The sequence below is a fragment of the Chenopodium album genome, chromosome 2, assembly GCF_948465745.1.
Source record: "Chenopodium album chromosome 2, dcCheAlbu1.1, whole genome shotgun sequence".
Lineage (NCBI taxonomy): Eukaryota > Viridiplantae > Streptophyta > Magnoliopsida > Caryophyllales > Amaranthaceae > Chenopodium > Chenopodium album.
This window is the reverse complement of record NC_137835.1, coordinates 73265553-73281297: the sequence shown is the minus strand read 5'-3', so window position 1 is coordinate 73281297 and position 15745 is coordinate 73265553.

Sequence of the window (15745 nt, the reverse complement as noted above, 5' to 3'; positions counted from 1 at the left end):
TGGACCCATATCATGGACCAACCAAACTGGATTGGCTGTTTTCTTAAAATAAAGTTTTCAAAAACAGGGAGAAGAGAAAAGAAAAGAAATAAAACTTTCCGCAACACTAGACCTTTCCACACTTTCGTTTCATTCGATTATGATTCGACGTGAAAGGTACTCATCAGTGGGTTTGGTTTTGGAGAGACACATTTGGGTGTCTACAGATGCCAATACATGATAATGAATTTCCGGACGAAGACTTGATAGTCACAAAAGATGATACTTGGACTTTATACTTCGTTGGAGCCTCAAACCAAAAGGGATGTGGCGTCGAAGTACTATTAGTATCACCTAAAGAAGAGCATGTTCTAATCTCTATAAAGCTAGATTTCGACGTTACCAACAACGCTGCCGAATACGAAGCATGCGTGGTAGGCCTTGAAACAGCTTTAGCATTGGGAGTGAAGAAATTACGAATATTTGGAGACTCTTCGTTGATCATCAACCAAATTTCTAAAAGATGGAAAGTATGGAGTGAAATTCTAGCCCCTTACCAAACTTATCTAGAAACTCTCACCAACCAGCTGGAAAAGGTAGAATACACCTATCCACCTAGAGAGGAACACCAATTTGCTGATGCCTTGGCAAGACTAGCCTCAATGGTGAGGATTTCTATGAAAATCGAGCAAATGCCTCTAACCATAGAGAAAAGGCATAAACCGACTTATACTCAAGCCATAGAAGATGATGAAGTGGCCCAAGATGATGATGAAGAAGAAGAACCGTGGTATACAGATATACTTAATTACATCACCAAAGGAGAATATCCTCCTCATGCTGACAAAAGAGCAAAACGAGCATTAAGACTCTTGGCTTCCCAATAAGTACTCATAGACAACGAGTTACATAAAAGGGTACCTAAGGGTCGAGCTCTCTTATGTGTAGGGAAAAAGGATGCCCAAAGAGCTATGAGGATAGTTCACAAAGGCATTTGTGGAAGCCATGTTAATGGCAAAATGCTAGTCCAAAAGATAATGAGAGAAGGGTACTATTGGACTACCATCACTATAAGAAAATCGTCTTTTCATAGCGATTATTTTAACCTTTAGTATCGATTGTAATTGCAACAAAAAGTTTTCCCAACGAATAGTCATTCGATACTATATCCCTCGTTGTCTTAGCCTTTAGTAGTGGTTTTCAATATCGCTGGGGTTGGCCACAATAATTGATACGAAAAACTACATCCAATCATGGTGATTATTGTAGCGATTATAATCGCTATAAATGTTGAACTCATTTTCTTCCAAAAAAAAAATCATACATATGATCTTTACAATATTCGAACATGCAACCTCAAACTCTTATATTTAATGTTTCACCAATAAACTATGACATATTTTATGTATTCTTTATCAAACAATATTTATATATGTAGTGTATAAAAGGTTTTTTGTATCGATTTTTGGGATTTAGTGGCGATTGTAAATGATACGATTTCTCATAATTTTATAAATGTGAAAACATAGTGTGGATATGTATTATCATGTTTTCCGTATCGATTTTATATGGGAAAACCACGGCGATTGTAAAATGATACGATTTCCTTAATTATTTCACAAATATACTTGCATATTGTAGCGAATATACAATTGCTACAAAATAATCGCTACGAAAAGACAATTTTATTGTAGTGCATGAATATGGATTGTCATCAATATGTAAAAATATAACCTAAATGCCAAATTTATGCCAATTTACAACATGTTCCTCCATCTCTACTTTACACCTACACTTCATCATGGCCATTTTCTACATGGGGAATTGATATTATCGGTAAAATTACCCCTCCTGGGACAGGAGGTCACGAATACATCATAGTAGCAATTGATTACTTCACAAAATGGGTTGAAGCACAATCATATGCTAAACTCACTACAAAACATGTAGTACTCTTTATCGAAAGGAATATTATTTGTCGATACGGAGTCCCACATGAGATGATAAGTGACAATGGAAACTTTCAAGCAGAATGTGAAGAATTGTTACAAAAATATGGCATTAAACATCATCATTCTTCCCCTTATAGACCTCAAGAAAATGGAGCAGTTGAGGCGGCTAATAAAAACCTGTAGGCTATTATCGAGAAAATGACATAAAATTACAAGGATTGGCCTGACAAACTCCATTTCACACTTTGGGGTTATCGCACGTCAATTCGCACATCAACAGGAAATACGCCATTCTCCTTGGTTTATGGAATGGATGTCGTACAACCTGTAGAATTAGAAATACCATATCTACGCATTGTATTAGAAACTAAACTCGATGAAGTCGAATGGACTAGAGCAAGGTATGAAGAGCTAATTCTATTAGATGAAAAGCGACTAGAAGCTCTACATCATACCCAATGCTATCAAACCCGTATGGCTAGGCACTTTAATAAGAAGTTCAAGACAAGAAACATTAAAGTAGGAGAATTGGTGTTAAAAGCATTAAGGAAAAATGTTTTGGATCCAAGAGGCAAATTTAGGCCTAATTGGTCCGGATATATATCGTCAAAACCATCCTATCAGGAGGTGCAGCAAAACTTACTGACATGGATGGCAATGAGTTCTCAAACATGACGAACCTTGACCAACTTAAAAATTACTACCCATAATTACTTGAGTAGGACACTCAAGAGAGCTACGTGCCTGATTCCTTTGGAAAGGATACGTAGGTAACCCTTTATCGGGTGCGACCACTTTTATTTTCGCAAACCTCGCATCCAAGAAATAAAAAGAAATTTGACGGAACAGCAGCGCCACAGAAAAAGGTCTGTCGCCGGCCGACAGAATGCAGCGCAAAGCGACAGATCCTGTCGCTTGGCGACAGTTGCAAAACAACGACGCCGTTTTTTCTGGGAATATCTGGGAAAATTTTCGACTTTCGTACTCGAGAAAATTTCTGGAAAAATAAAATAATTTAATTTGATTTTATTGCTTTAATAAATTAAATTTTAAAAAGTTGATTTAATTAAAAAAGATGAAATTTCATTAATAAAATAAAGCAAAAATTACATTATTGATGGAATTCAAATAAAAGCTTAATAAAACAAATTAACTTTAAATTTAAACTAGTCTAATAAATTGGAAGTTAAGCAATGCTTCAATCTTTCTTCACTTTCTTTGCCCTTTTCAAATTTTTATCTGCATCCTCTTCATCATCCATAACTTTAGCTGGTAGTCATCCTTTAGAGGACCTAAATTCAATTTTAGAGTAAATGGTTTCTCCCTTAGCTAGGACTCCATGTTTCTTTTCTACCTAAACCTTCTTTTCTGAAGTGTCAGCTTTTCTTTTCCCTTTATCCTTTGTAGTATTTTTCTTCTTAGGCATCACAGGAGTTTTAAATTCAATTTTTTCACCCAAGCGTTCCTTAACAGGAATCACTTTGTCACCTAGACGATTATTCACATTGGTTCTACTCTGATTTTTCTTCATGTCCTTTGTAGGCTTATTAAGAACGCATCTTTTCACATCATTGGGCAAGGAAGGAGGAACCTTTTGGATAATCACTTCCCATAAAGGCCTAGCACTTCAATATGTATCAAATTTCTCCACTTCTTGTGAAACAGGGAATTCATAGGGACGACGGAGATCCCTAGAAGGAATTGTTTGAAGTAGACCGTACTGCCTTTTTACCCTGCAGGGATAATAAACAGTCATCTTGGTTAATCTTGGAAGATGGCAGAAGGGTTGCTTGTTGACACCAACCATCTTCTCTATTTTCCACCATGGGACAACCCACTTGATAGCAAAGTTGCAAGAGGCAAAGACTTTATTCCACTCATGGCGCCCCATCTTAGAGAAGCGTTTCTTTTACCTCACAAAACAATTTGGAGTGTATTTTTCAATATTGTCAGGAAGACTAATTAATTATAGTCTCTCCATTAGCCATATCTGCAAAAAAATTCAATGCAAAAAAATTAGTATTACTATACAAAAATATATTTTTGATTTCTGTAATTAAAAATATTATTTTTCTACATGTAGTAAAATTGGAGAGCCCCGAAAAGGTGCTTTTGGATTTTTCTTTAATTCATCAAGACTAAGCATAGTCTCTCCAATAATTAATGGCATTAGATTTCTTCCAGATTCAATTTGCTCCAAAACAGTTAATATAATTGTTTGACCCTCATTAGCTCTACCACTAGTGAGAAGATATTGATTAAGCATGCAAAAGAGAAAAGCCCTTCTTCTATAAACATGAAAAGATTCAGAATAAGGTCTATCAAAGTAGTGGCGTGCAAATTCTTTTAGATTAACTACGCTACCATCTACAATATTTGTTAGATCTCTGTCTCTTAAATTAAAGTAGCACTCAAAATCTTTATAATAATATTAATTTATTTTAGGGATTACCGCAAGATCTAATGAAGGGAAGCCTAGGATGGCACCAAATTCTTCCGGTAAAGGGCTCATTTCATCACACCCTAGTCTAAAGCAATGTGTATCTGTGTCCCAATATTCTAAGGCGATATGAATAAAATCTATGTCAAGATCTACCCCCTTAATACCATAAATACCTTCCATGTGAAAAAGTCGAGTTTTTTTTCTCTCTTTAGCAGTTAAAGACCGGCACCATTCACGAGTGAAATTTCTAAAACTCTTAGTGACTAAAGACATGATTATTTGTTGAAAAGCTAAATTTATAATTAATCTGTTCGAATTATACAGAAAATCTGCAGATCAGGGGGATATTTATTTACAAAATCAATGCAGTTTGATTCCAGAAAGGATTCAAAACCAGCAAACTACAGCGCCGAACAACAAGCCTGTCGCCTAGCGACAGCGCAAAACGAGTGGCGACACGTGGCGCTGCAGCGCTTCCTCAACGTGCTATGCAAACCACGTTTTTTCTGGCTATAATTCGAATTCGTACAATGACTTTACAATTTTTCCCTTTGTTCAAATAACCCATATATATTAATTTAATATATTTTCCTTCTATTTTCTTTTTGGATTTATTTAAAGTTAATTAAATTTAGGTTTGTTTTAAGTCCAATTTATTTTTCATTTTTCTTTTGGGGGGAGAAAGTCGGATACCCTCTATTAGTAATAAAAAATGACGGAAATTTTTGCGCAAAATTAATCACAATTTTTTTTGCACACACACATATGCACATAAAATGAAAAATAAACGCAAAGATAATATAATCATAATAGATAATAGTATGTATATACAAAATATGTCATCTCTCCCTGACCTATCGGCCCAGCCTGTGCACTCTCAAAAGAAGAGCCCGAGCCCTCCACCGCCTCGGGCCGAGCAGCATCAGATCGACCACCTCGGCCACTGGAAGAAGGGCGGTGACGCCTCGAGCTAGACCTAACCGGCTCTCTCCAAGCCTCAGGTCTCATCCGAGTACGGGAAGGAATAGGCTGTCCCTGTAAAAAGAATCAAGTCAGATGTAAAGAAAATTGAAATATAAGCAATGCAGAAATAAAGAGGAAAAGCTACCTCCCGAACAGTGTCGTCGTGATGACAGGAAGCCACGTTCCTCATCCGCACTAGCTGGCTCCGAAAGGCATCTATGCACCTCGCCATCGCTATAACCACCTCTTGCGAGAACTGTCAAAGAAATAAAATCAGTAACAATACAAGATATATTAAAACAAATAGCAAATAAATACCTCACCTAAGTCTGGTGACGAGGGATAGATTGCTCAACAAAACGTTGATCCTCAGGAGCCGGAGGGATCATCTACTCAATAGGCCCGTATGTCCCCTGATAGTGGATGGAAATACGAGGAGGAACGAACTCAGTAGGCTCGGTCTGACAAAAAGGCAAACCAAAGTGACTAAAATACCACTTGGGGGCTACTTAGCAAATAGATAAAAGATAAAAATCATACCGCCGCCTCCTCAGACAAAACAGGGGCCAGAGCTAACAACGGCAGCAAATCCTCCTCGTAGCATCGCCCCGAGCTAGCATGAGATCGCCAAGGGGTATCAGCAGACGACCTCTCCGATAAGTTGAGGAGCATCGCGTCATGAAACATGTGGCGTGGCGGAGGAGCAGGGACGACAAAAATCTCTAAGGAGTGCTGAATATCAATTCTTTCTCATAGGTACACCGCCGCCTCATACGTCCCCTGGAAGTAGCGACGCTCAGCAGGGTACTGCGCAGCCAGCGCGGGAATAACCAAACCGCCCCATGGTCGGTATAATACATCAGGCTCCTATAAAGAATGACTATAAGATAAAGCTCTACGAAGAGCGATACAAATATGTTAACTATTCAAAAAAGAATATACCGAGAGGATCAGCTCTCGGACACGGGCAGTAGTCGCCTGGTTACTAAAGCGACTTTCATCAACAGGCGCCGACAAGGAGCTCGCGTGGAGATGGTCTCGCCGGCGCAAGCAAAGGAAAGTACTCGTAGAACCATATCTACAAAGATAAAAAGATATCAGCAGGTGCGAATAAGAGTTTAGAGCTAACTTTTAAGAGATAAAGTATACCTCTACGACTCTCCAGAAGCTAGAGAGAGCGATGTCTCCTTTGTAAGACCGATGTCGACAGGAATCTCGCAATCCTCGCAGAAAGTCAGCATAGGCCAAGCTGGCCCAATCATAAGTCCCGATCAGCTGAAGATCGCGGAGAGCAGGAAGGTAGTAAAGCAGCACTCGACTACCTTTTTCAGGAGAAAAGGTCCCTGACAGTAAAATAAGTGCAAAAATGTGCACCCGCTGCTCTCGGGTGGTCGCATCGTCCTCAAAATCCATCGCCAGAGTCGACCGACGAATGCACCTGGAGCTAAATCGTGATGGCTCCACCTCAGCACGGGCCCGAACAACAATCGGACCCAACAACGCGTTGACCACAGGAGAAAAAACACTAATGGAGCTATCGAACGGCAGCGCGGTCGAGCAAAACTATCCCGAGTTGAGACTGAAGTTGGCTGGGGTGACAGTCATCTCACCCCAAGGAAAGTGAAAAGTGTTGGTGGTGTCTCAGAAGAACTCCACCAAAGCGCGAACCACGTGGTGGCCCGCATCGAACGATTACATGGCCTGCATAGCCCGGAACAGGGCAGTCAGCCCACAAGACTCCCAAAGAAGTCGCAGCCCCTCATCGCCGCTGAAATACTTGTTGTACAGTTGGTCAAGGGTGTCATTGCCCGAGCCATTGTTGCGCGTCCTACCACTAACAATCCCACGACGCACCCTCTCAGAAATGTGGTGCTCGGGGGCAAAGAACAACGTCCGCTCGTCCCACTCAAGGAAGGAACCGGGAGAGGTGGACGGATCGGCGTCCTCCTGAACAGGCTCGTGCTCCCGTCGAGTGTCTCGAGACCGAGAACCGGAACCTCACTTTCTAGCCATACTACATTGTGCAAAATTGACAAAATTAAGGTTCTATAGTACCTAAGGTTCGCCTAGCCGCATGATACTATGTTCGCAAAAAACAGAATACGTAGTACTAAAATAGAGCACAATTTCAATTCAAGTATTGTAGACACCCATTTGTGTCTCCCCAAAACCAAACCCAGTGATGAGTACCTTTCACGTTGAATCATAATCGAATGAAGTTAAAGTGTGGAAAGTTTAGTGTTGCGGATAATTTTAATTTCTTTTCTCTTCTCTCTATTTTTGAAAACCTATTTTTAAGAAAACAAATAATCCAGTTTGGTTGGTCCATGATATGGGTCCGATAGTAGTGTAAATGGATGGCGTTTGAAAAGACCTTTCCAACGATATATTATAAGCCCAATTCCGATGAATATTGAGGAAATTATGGCCAATTTACCAAACTGGGCCCGGTTTGAGCCTTATATACGGCCCAATGATCTAGAGGAGGGCCTAATATAGATTTATCATTCCTAATGCAATTAGAAATGGTTTTAGTCTTCTAGATTCTTCTAGAAGGTTCTTTTCATTCCTAATTCAATTAACATTGATAAATTGACTTTTGTTGACCTTTTAGAGTTTTAATCAGAATAAAAGACCGTTTTTGAGGAAAATACGATTTTATCCTCCTGTACGATAATTTCTATTTGATTTTAAGAAAACGCGTCAAATTCTTAGTCAGCGCAAAACGCCAGCATTAGCGCCTCAGGCTAAGCTTGGCGCCTAGCGCTAGCGTTAGCGCATGGCGCTAATGTCAGTGTCTGGCGCTAACCTTGGTTTTACGCGTCAGAACTCTGTTTTGATGTTTTATCTTTTTGGTTGATTTTCTTTATAAATAGAGTTCTAAAAACTCCGTTTTCATTCACCAACTCTCATCAAGATTCTCTTGATTACTCTCTTTCTCTCTCTTTTCTAAACTAGCCTTTTCTCAAATATAAAAATTCCGCATTCATTAGATTTAGAAACACCTAGCCATATTCGAAGTTGCCTTCGCCCTAGACGTGAAAGGTTTAATTTATGAGGGTTTGGTCCCAAATCTCTCTTTTAATTATTTGATTTAATTGTTATAATTATTATTTTCCTTGAAGTTACTAAAGTGTGTATTTTGTTATTAGAAAAAGGTACGAGGCATCCAAGTAAGTACTTTAATGGTTTAATTGATATTATGATATATAGAAATCATGCTTAGATTATTATTATGATTCCTAGTTTTATGGTAGGGCGTTTTGATCTTCCTAGTATCATGTTTAGGGTAACTTTAATATCAAGTATGATTAAAAGTATGATGCCCTTTCATTTTCTTTCCTAATATCATGTTAGTATCATGTTAGGGTTAAAGCTTTGATTTTCAATGTTTAGTGACATGCTAGGGTTTGTTATTAATCTTGTTAGTATCATGCCTAGGATCTTGCTATTATTATGCTTTAACATGATTAATATGAATATTATTATTATGATGATTATTTATTATGTTGCTTGATGATATTATTTTTATTGTTATTGCTTGATCACACCTTTTATGCATGTTTAAAGGGAATTTGTACTTGTAATCATGCTTAATAAGATAATTAATAATCTTGTTAGGGTTAATTTGATTATAATTCAAGTGATCTCCAATAATAGTTTGTTTGTGCATTATATTCAACCAACATAGATTAAACAGGTTTAGGGTTAATCCTATTGATTGCATGTTAGTCAGAAAGCGCACATAAATATGATCAGAATAATGTAGGGGCCTATTATTAGGGCAGATTCAATCTCTTTTAGGTTGGATTTGTACCTTCATCCTCGAACCCTATTTGGTTCAAGACCTTATGGAGTTGACGATCTCTTGGATCGTTAAGGGGTGTAACCTTCACCTTGTGAACGGTTTACAAGTTCCTAAAACTTGTTGGCGACTCTTTTGCTCTATCTTCTTTCCCTTTGGACGCCACTGTACTTTAGTGTATGATCACAGGGGGGCTCAAGCTAGGGGATTAATGCTTGAAATATTCCCTACAAGTATATATGGCATTTTTCAAGCAATCAAACAATTTCTTGCAATGTTATGATAATTATTGTGACAAATTGGACAAGAATGGCTAGCAAAAGCATCAAGAATGAGCCACATTGTTATCCCAAACTTAAGAGGTTCAACAATGGTGAATCTTTTGTTTCTTCACCAAATTGAGTCAAACAAGTCTTAAAATACTCCCAAGGCAATGTATAAACATAATCAAGCAATTTCATGTCATAAATTTGACAAACAAAACAAATTGAGCAATGTAAGTTTCGAATTTTCAAGAAATTGAATAAAAAAGAACGATATTCATCAAAATTCGAGTGATTTTGGAAAAAACTTACATAGTTCAGCAAACTAGATGAACAAAGCTTTGATTTGCAACAAATTTGAGCGAATTTGGTTGAGAAACGAGCAAGAACGGACAATTCAAAGTTTTCGGGGTGGAACTCAAATGAATGAAAGCAGTAGTAGCGAAATGAGGAAAAAAGGGGATTTATGCAAAAATCCTAACAGCAGCGTCGCACGACAACTCTGTCGCCGCGCGACAGAGTGCAGCGCCGAGCGACATGGAGAAATCGCGGCGCTAGTGACGTTGCAGCGGCGACAGAATGCGAAGCCTCTCAGAATGATTATTTCGACCTCGTACAACAGTTTGGGTTCCTTGGTACGCTAGTTAGCCCCTCTAAGCAATTTGACATGATTTAGTAATCGGCTCGGTTACAATCACATTAAGTGATCGACCTGATAAATGATCGTCTCACTTAGCTTAAAGCGCATAAACATTGGCTCACCGCAAAGGCACCGATATAATGGTTCATAAACAACAAAGACACTGACATACTGGTTCACAAACAACATAACCACCGACAAACTGGTTCACAAGCAGCAAAAGCGCCGACGCACTGGCATAGCAAAAGCAAAGTTCAAACGAACTTTAAAGGATCGACAGGCGTTGGTCTTCGGTGATACTTTTCAGATTATTATCGCAACAAATGAGGATGGCTTCAGGCAAAGCAATCTTCGATCATGTTCCCTGGCTTGCGGAAGATGGTCACAAAGTGATAGAAGATCGTTTCAGGCAAAGCAATCTTTGATAAGGTTCTCTAGCTTGCAGAAGACTATCACACCAGAATTGGAGGCAGTTACAGGTGTAGCAGTGTTCAAGCGGTATCCCCTAGCTTGAGGAAGATCGTCAAAAAAAAAAGAAGCTCTTTGCTCAGAGACGCGTGGGCATATCATTCAAAGCTCTTTGTTTAGAGACGCGTGGACATATCATCGAAGCTCTTTGCTCAAAGACGCGTGGGCATATCATTCAAAGCTCTTTGTCAAGAGATGCGTTGACATATAAAAAAAGTTCCGTTGTTCAGAGACGAGTGAACATCAAAACAATAAGATGGCGTTCCCTAGCTTGTGGAAGGTTGTCAACAGCAAAAATAGCAAAAAATCGGTTACTCCAAAGACGTGTGCTCGACGGTGCAAGATACGCGTTTCTTAAATCTCTTATCTATTTTAACTAAAGCCAGTTTGCAGGTATCGGCGTTACAAGAATGATTTAGGATTGCAGAACGTTCTGAATCATTCTCCGTCCCTATCGATACTTTGACTTTTTTTTTTCGAAACTTGCGTTTCTCCAAACTCACTCAAAGTGGGGGCTTCTGCAGACACCCACTTGTGTCTCTCAAAAACCAAACCCAGTGATGAATACCTTTCACGTTGAATCATAATCGAATGAAGTGAAAGAGTGGAAAGTCTAGTGTTGAGGTTGGTTTTTAATTCTCTTCTTTCTCTCTATTTTTGAAAACCTATTTTATGAAAATAGTCAATCCAGTTTAGTTTGGTCCATGGTAAGGGTCCAATAATAGTGTAGTTGGATTGGGCTCGAAAAGAGATTTCCAACGATATATTATAAGTCCAATTCCGATGAATAATAAGGAAGTTATGGCCAAATTATTAAACTGGGCACGGTTTGATCTTTATATGCAGCCCTATGAGGAGGGCCTATTATGATTTATCATTCCTAATGCAATTAGGATTGATTATAGTCTTCTATAATGTTCTAGAAAGTTCTTTTAAATCCTAATGTGAATAGCATTGATAATTGAGTTTTAAGAGTTTTATTTAGAATAAAAGAAGTGTTTTAAATAAAATTACAGTTTTATCCCTCGTACGCTTAAATTTTATCAAAATATGAAAACGTGTGAAAAAAACTATCTACAGCGCCGCACCACAGGTTGTCGCTGCGGCGACAATTGTGTGGCAACAACATCGTGTTTTATTCTTCTCGAAACTCTGATTCTTTTTTATCATATTTCGGTTGATTTTCGTTATAAATAGCCTCCTAAAACCTCCGTTTTTAATCACCAACTCTCATCAAGAATTTCTTGATTCTCTCTCCCTTTTTCTAGCCTAGCCTTTTACAAACAAAATTCCTCATACATTAGCACTAGACACACCTAGCCCAATTCGAAGTTGCCTTCGCCCTAGACGTGAAAGGTTTGGTATTTCTGAGGGTTTGGTCCCAAATCTCTATTTCAATTATTTAATTTAATTGTTTTATTTTATTATTTTCCTTGGAGTTACTAACGTGTGTATTTTGTTATTAGAAAGAGATACGAGGCATCCAAGTAAGTACTTTAATTGTTTATTGATCTTATGATATAGAAAGCATGTTTAGGTTGTTATTTTGATTCCTAGTATCATATTAGGATGCTTTTCTTAGTATCATGTTTAGGGTAAAGAATATAGTGTCAATTATGATTTCTGTGATGCTTCCTACTTTCTTTCCTAATATCATGTTAGTATCATGTTAGGGTTAAAGCTTTGATTTTTATTGTTTAGTGACATGCTAGGGTTTGTTATTAATCTTGTTACTATCATGCCTAGGATCTTGCTATTATTATGCTTTAACATGATTATGATTATTTTAATTATGATTATTATATTTATTGTTATTATGTTGCTTGATATATATTTATTGTTATTGCTTGATCACACCTTTTATGCATGTTTAAAGGGAATTGGTACTTGTAATCACGCTTAATAAGATAATTAATAATCTTGTTTAGGGTTAATATGATTATAATTTAAGTGATCGCCAATAATAGTTTTATTTGTGCATTAATATTCAACCAACATAGATAAACAGGTTTAGGGTAAAAGTAATGATTGCATGTTAGTCAGAAAGCGCACATAAATACGTGAAGAATAAAGTAGAGGCCTATTTTTAGGGCAGGTTCTTTCTCTTTTAGATTGGATTTGTACCTTCATCCCCGAACTTCCAGTCATAGTTCCAGACCTATTGGAGTTGACGATCTCTTGGATCGTTAAGGGGTGTAACCTTCACCCTGTGAACGGTTTACAAGTTCCTAAAACTTGTTGGCGACTCTTTTGCTCTATCTTCCTTCCCTTTGGACGCGACTATGCTCAAGTGTATGATCACAGTGGAGTTCAAGTTTGGGGTAATGCTTGAAATGTTCCCTACACTACACATTCAGATTTTATCCCTCTTTGAGTCGATTTCGAAATGACGTTTATCGATCTCAAACTCAGATTTTTGCCCCTTTTTGAATCAATTTTGAAGTTTTCTACATCAGTTTCAAATTCAGATTTTCATCCCTCTCTATTTCTACTTCGAGTTAGGAAAATTTTTGTATACACCCGGTTTACACTAATATTAGTGTACATCAAGTAGTATAAGGGTAACTTTTAGCTAATTTTAGGGTAACTTTTTGCCTTTTTTTTAGTAACTTTAAAGATAATATAATTTTTATATAAATAGATAATAAGAAAAGTTTTATAATGGTAATTTAATTACATTCAATCACTAATAATTGATTTTTAGTCATTTAAAATGTGATTCTTTACTAACAAAGCGTAGATAAATTTTATTTGTATTGGGTTACTTTATGCATATTGGGGTAACTTTTATTCATTTCACGGGTAACTTTTGATCACTTTAGGCTATGTTTATAATGGATGTACAATAATTATTGTACACCCGATTTTTTAAAAAGTTTTTATTCGGGTTAAGGTGATTTTGGTGTCTCTCTAAATCAATTTGAAGTTAAGGTACATCAATTTCAAATTCAAATCATTGTCAATAATTGTTAGGAAATTGCTCCCATTAATCTGAACTTTGTCTCGTCCGCTAAAAATAATCCCAACTTTCGTTTATTATCTATCACTTCCAACTTTAGGGGGTATTAATTTTTGTTGCACCCAACGGGTCATCTAACTTGATGTAGCAGGTTACCTAGTCACGTGTCAGCGTATGATTGGCTTAAATTTGTTTTTTCTTAAAAAAAACAAAAAACAAAAAACAAAAAATAAAAACCCCACAAACCACCCATGCCCAGCGGCTGCCACCACACCCCCACCTCCACCCCGCCGGGAAATCACCCCCACCCCTGAAAAACCCCTCTCCTGCTGCCAGTGGCGTATCTAGGAATTCCAAATTGTGGGTTCGAAATCTTAAAAAAAAACGATGAACATATATTGATTAAAAATTCAATACATAAATTCAATTTTTTATTACAAATGGATGGGTTACACAATAAAAAAATAAATAAAAAAATAAATAAAACTTCTTCTAATTAATTATCAATTAAAATCATAGTAACAAAAGCTCTACAATCTACAATAATACACAAAATACACAATTAATTATCAATTAAAATCACAAGTCCCCAATAAACACAAATTTGACAATATAAACTTCTTCTAATTATCAAATTTCAATTAACAGAACAAGTAAAAATTTATAATTCTAAGTTTCTAACTTCTAACTTTCTACAATTCAATTTCTCAACAATTCAAGAATTCAACAATATATCAAAACCATAAACCAATTTAAAAAATAAAACAAGCAAACCAAGATTAAGAATTAATAGGAGTAGACTAGTAGAGGAATAAGAGATTAAGAGGACTCACAATTGTAGAACTAGAAGAACTCGAAATCTGAACTCAGAAGAGTAGAAGACAGAACAGTCGTGAGTCGTCCCTCGTCCACTCGTCCGTGTCTCCGTCACTCCGTGAGGACGTGAGGTGGTCGCCGGTCGGTGTCTCGGTGTGCGGTGCCGCGGCGGCTAATGGCTACTGGCTAGGGTCATAGGGTGTCAAGCCGTCAAGGTTAGGGTTTTGGTGTTTGGGAATTTGGAGAAAAATGTCTGATGTTTGATTTCTGAAATATGAAATATTGAAATCTGAATGTAAGGAGTAAAAAAACAAAAAAAAAAAAAAAAAGGTACAAAAAAAGAGGGCAATAGGAGTCGAACCTAAGACCTAAGGAATTAAAGGGGCTCGCTGCTCTATTATTCAGAGAATTACCAATGCACCAAACTTACCTGTATGATAATTATTCTCACAAACATTTCTTTTAAACCTTTTTTTTTTTAAAAATAAAAAATAAAAATAAAACTTATAATTTTTTTCCAAAAAATATGTGGGTTCAATGAACCCCCTTGAACTCCCCTAGATCCGCCCCTACCTGCTGCCGGAAACCACTGCCCAGCTTTCCCCCTCCCTCGAAACCCACCCCTTCCCTTCCCCCACCCCCGAAATCACCTCCCCCGCCCACGAAAACCCCTCCTCCACCCCTTCCCTTCCCCCACCATAGTTTCCCAAATCACGAGCAAGGAGGCTACGAAATTGGCTGAAAATGGCAGAAATTGGCCGATTTAGGGTTAACACCAACCATTCAGCCCGAAATCGACCAATTTCGGCCGTTTTCACCCATTTCTATGGTCGTTTTCAGGGAGAAATGGGGGTGCGTTTCAGGTGGTTTTTGGGCGTTTCTGGGGGTGGTTCCGGCGTCGAGGTGGGCCAGGAGTTGCGACGCTGAGGTGGGCCAGGGGTTTCGGCATGGAGGTTGGGGCTGAGAGAAGCTAAGGGAGGTGGCGGTGGTGGAAGGTGGCTGAGAGAAGCTAAGGGGAGGTGGCTGTTGGGGTTTTTTTTAAAATTATGTTTTAAATTTTTTTTTTCTATTTTTTTCAACCAATTACATATTGACACGTGTGCAAAAAAAATAATTCAGAAATGTTTACCTGATTTACCGGTTGCAAGTCATTTGGGTATAATAGAAATTAATACCCCCTAAAGTTTGGAGTGATAGATAATTAACGAAAATTGGGATTATTTTCGGCGGACGAGGCAAAGTTCAGATTAATGGGAGCAATTTTTCCTAATTGTTATCAATTTCCTCAATTTCAGTGTCGATTTGCCGATGATATTGAGGTAATTTATCTTTTCATTTTAGGGTTTTTTTCCTTCTATTATTTGGAATTGATTTTAGAGTTTTATCTCTCAATAGTGTTACAAAATCATCGTCAGGGTTTAATTAATGAAGGGCAGAGAGATTTCAAGGTTTCTTTG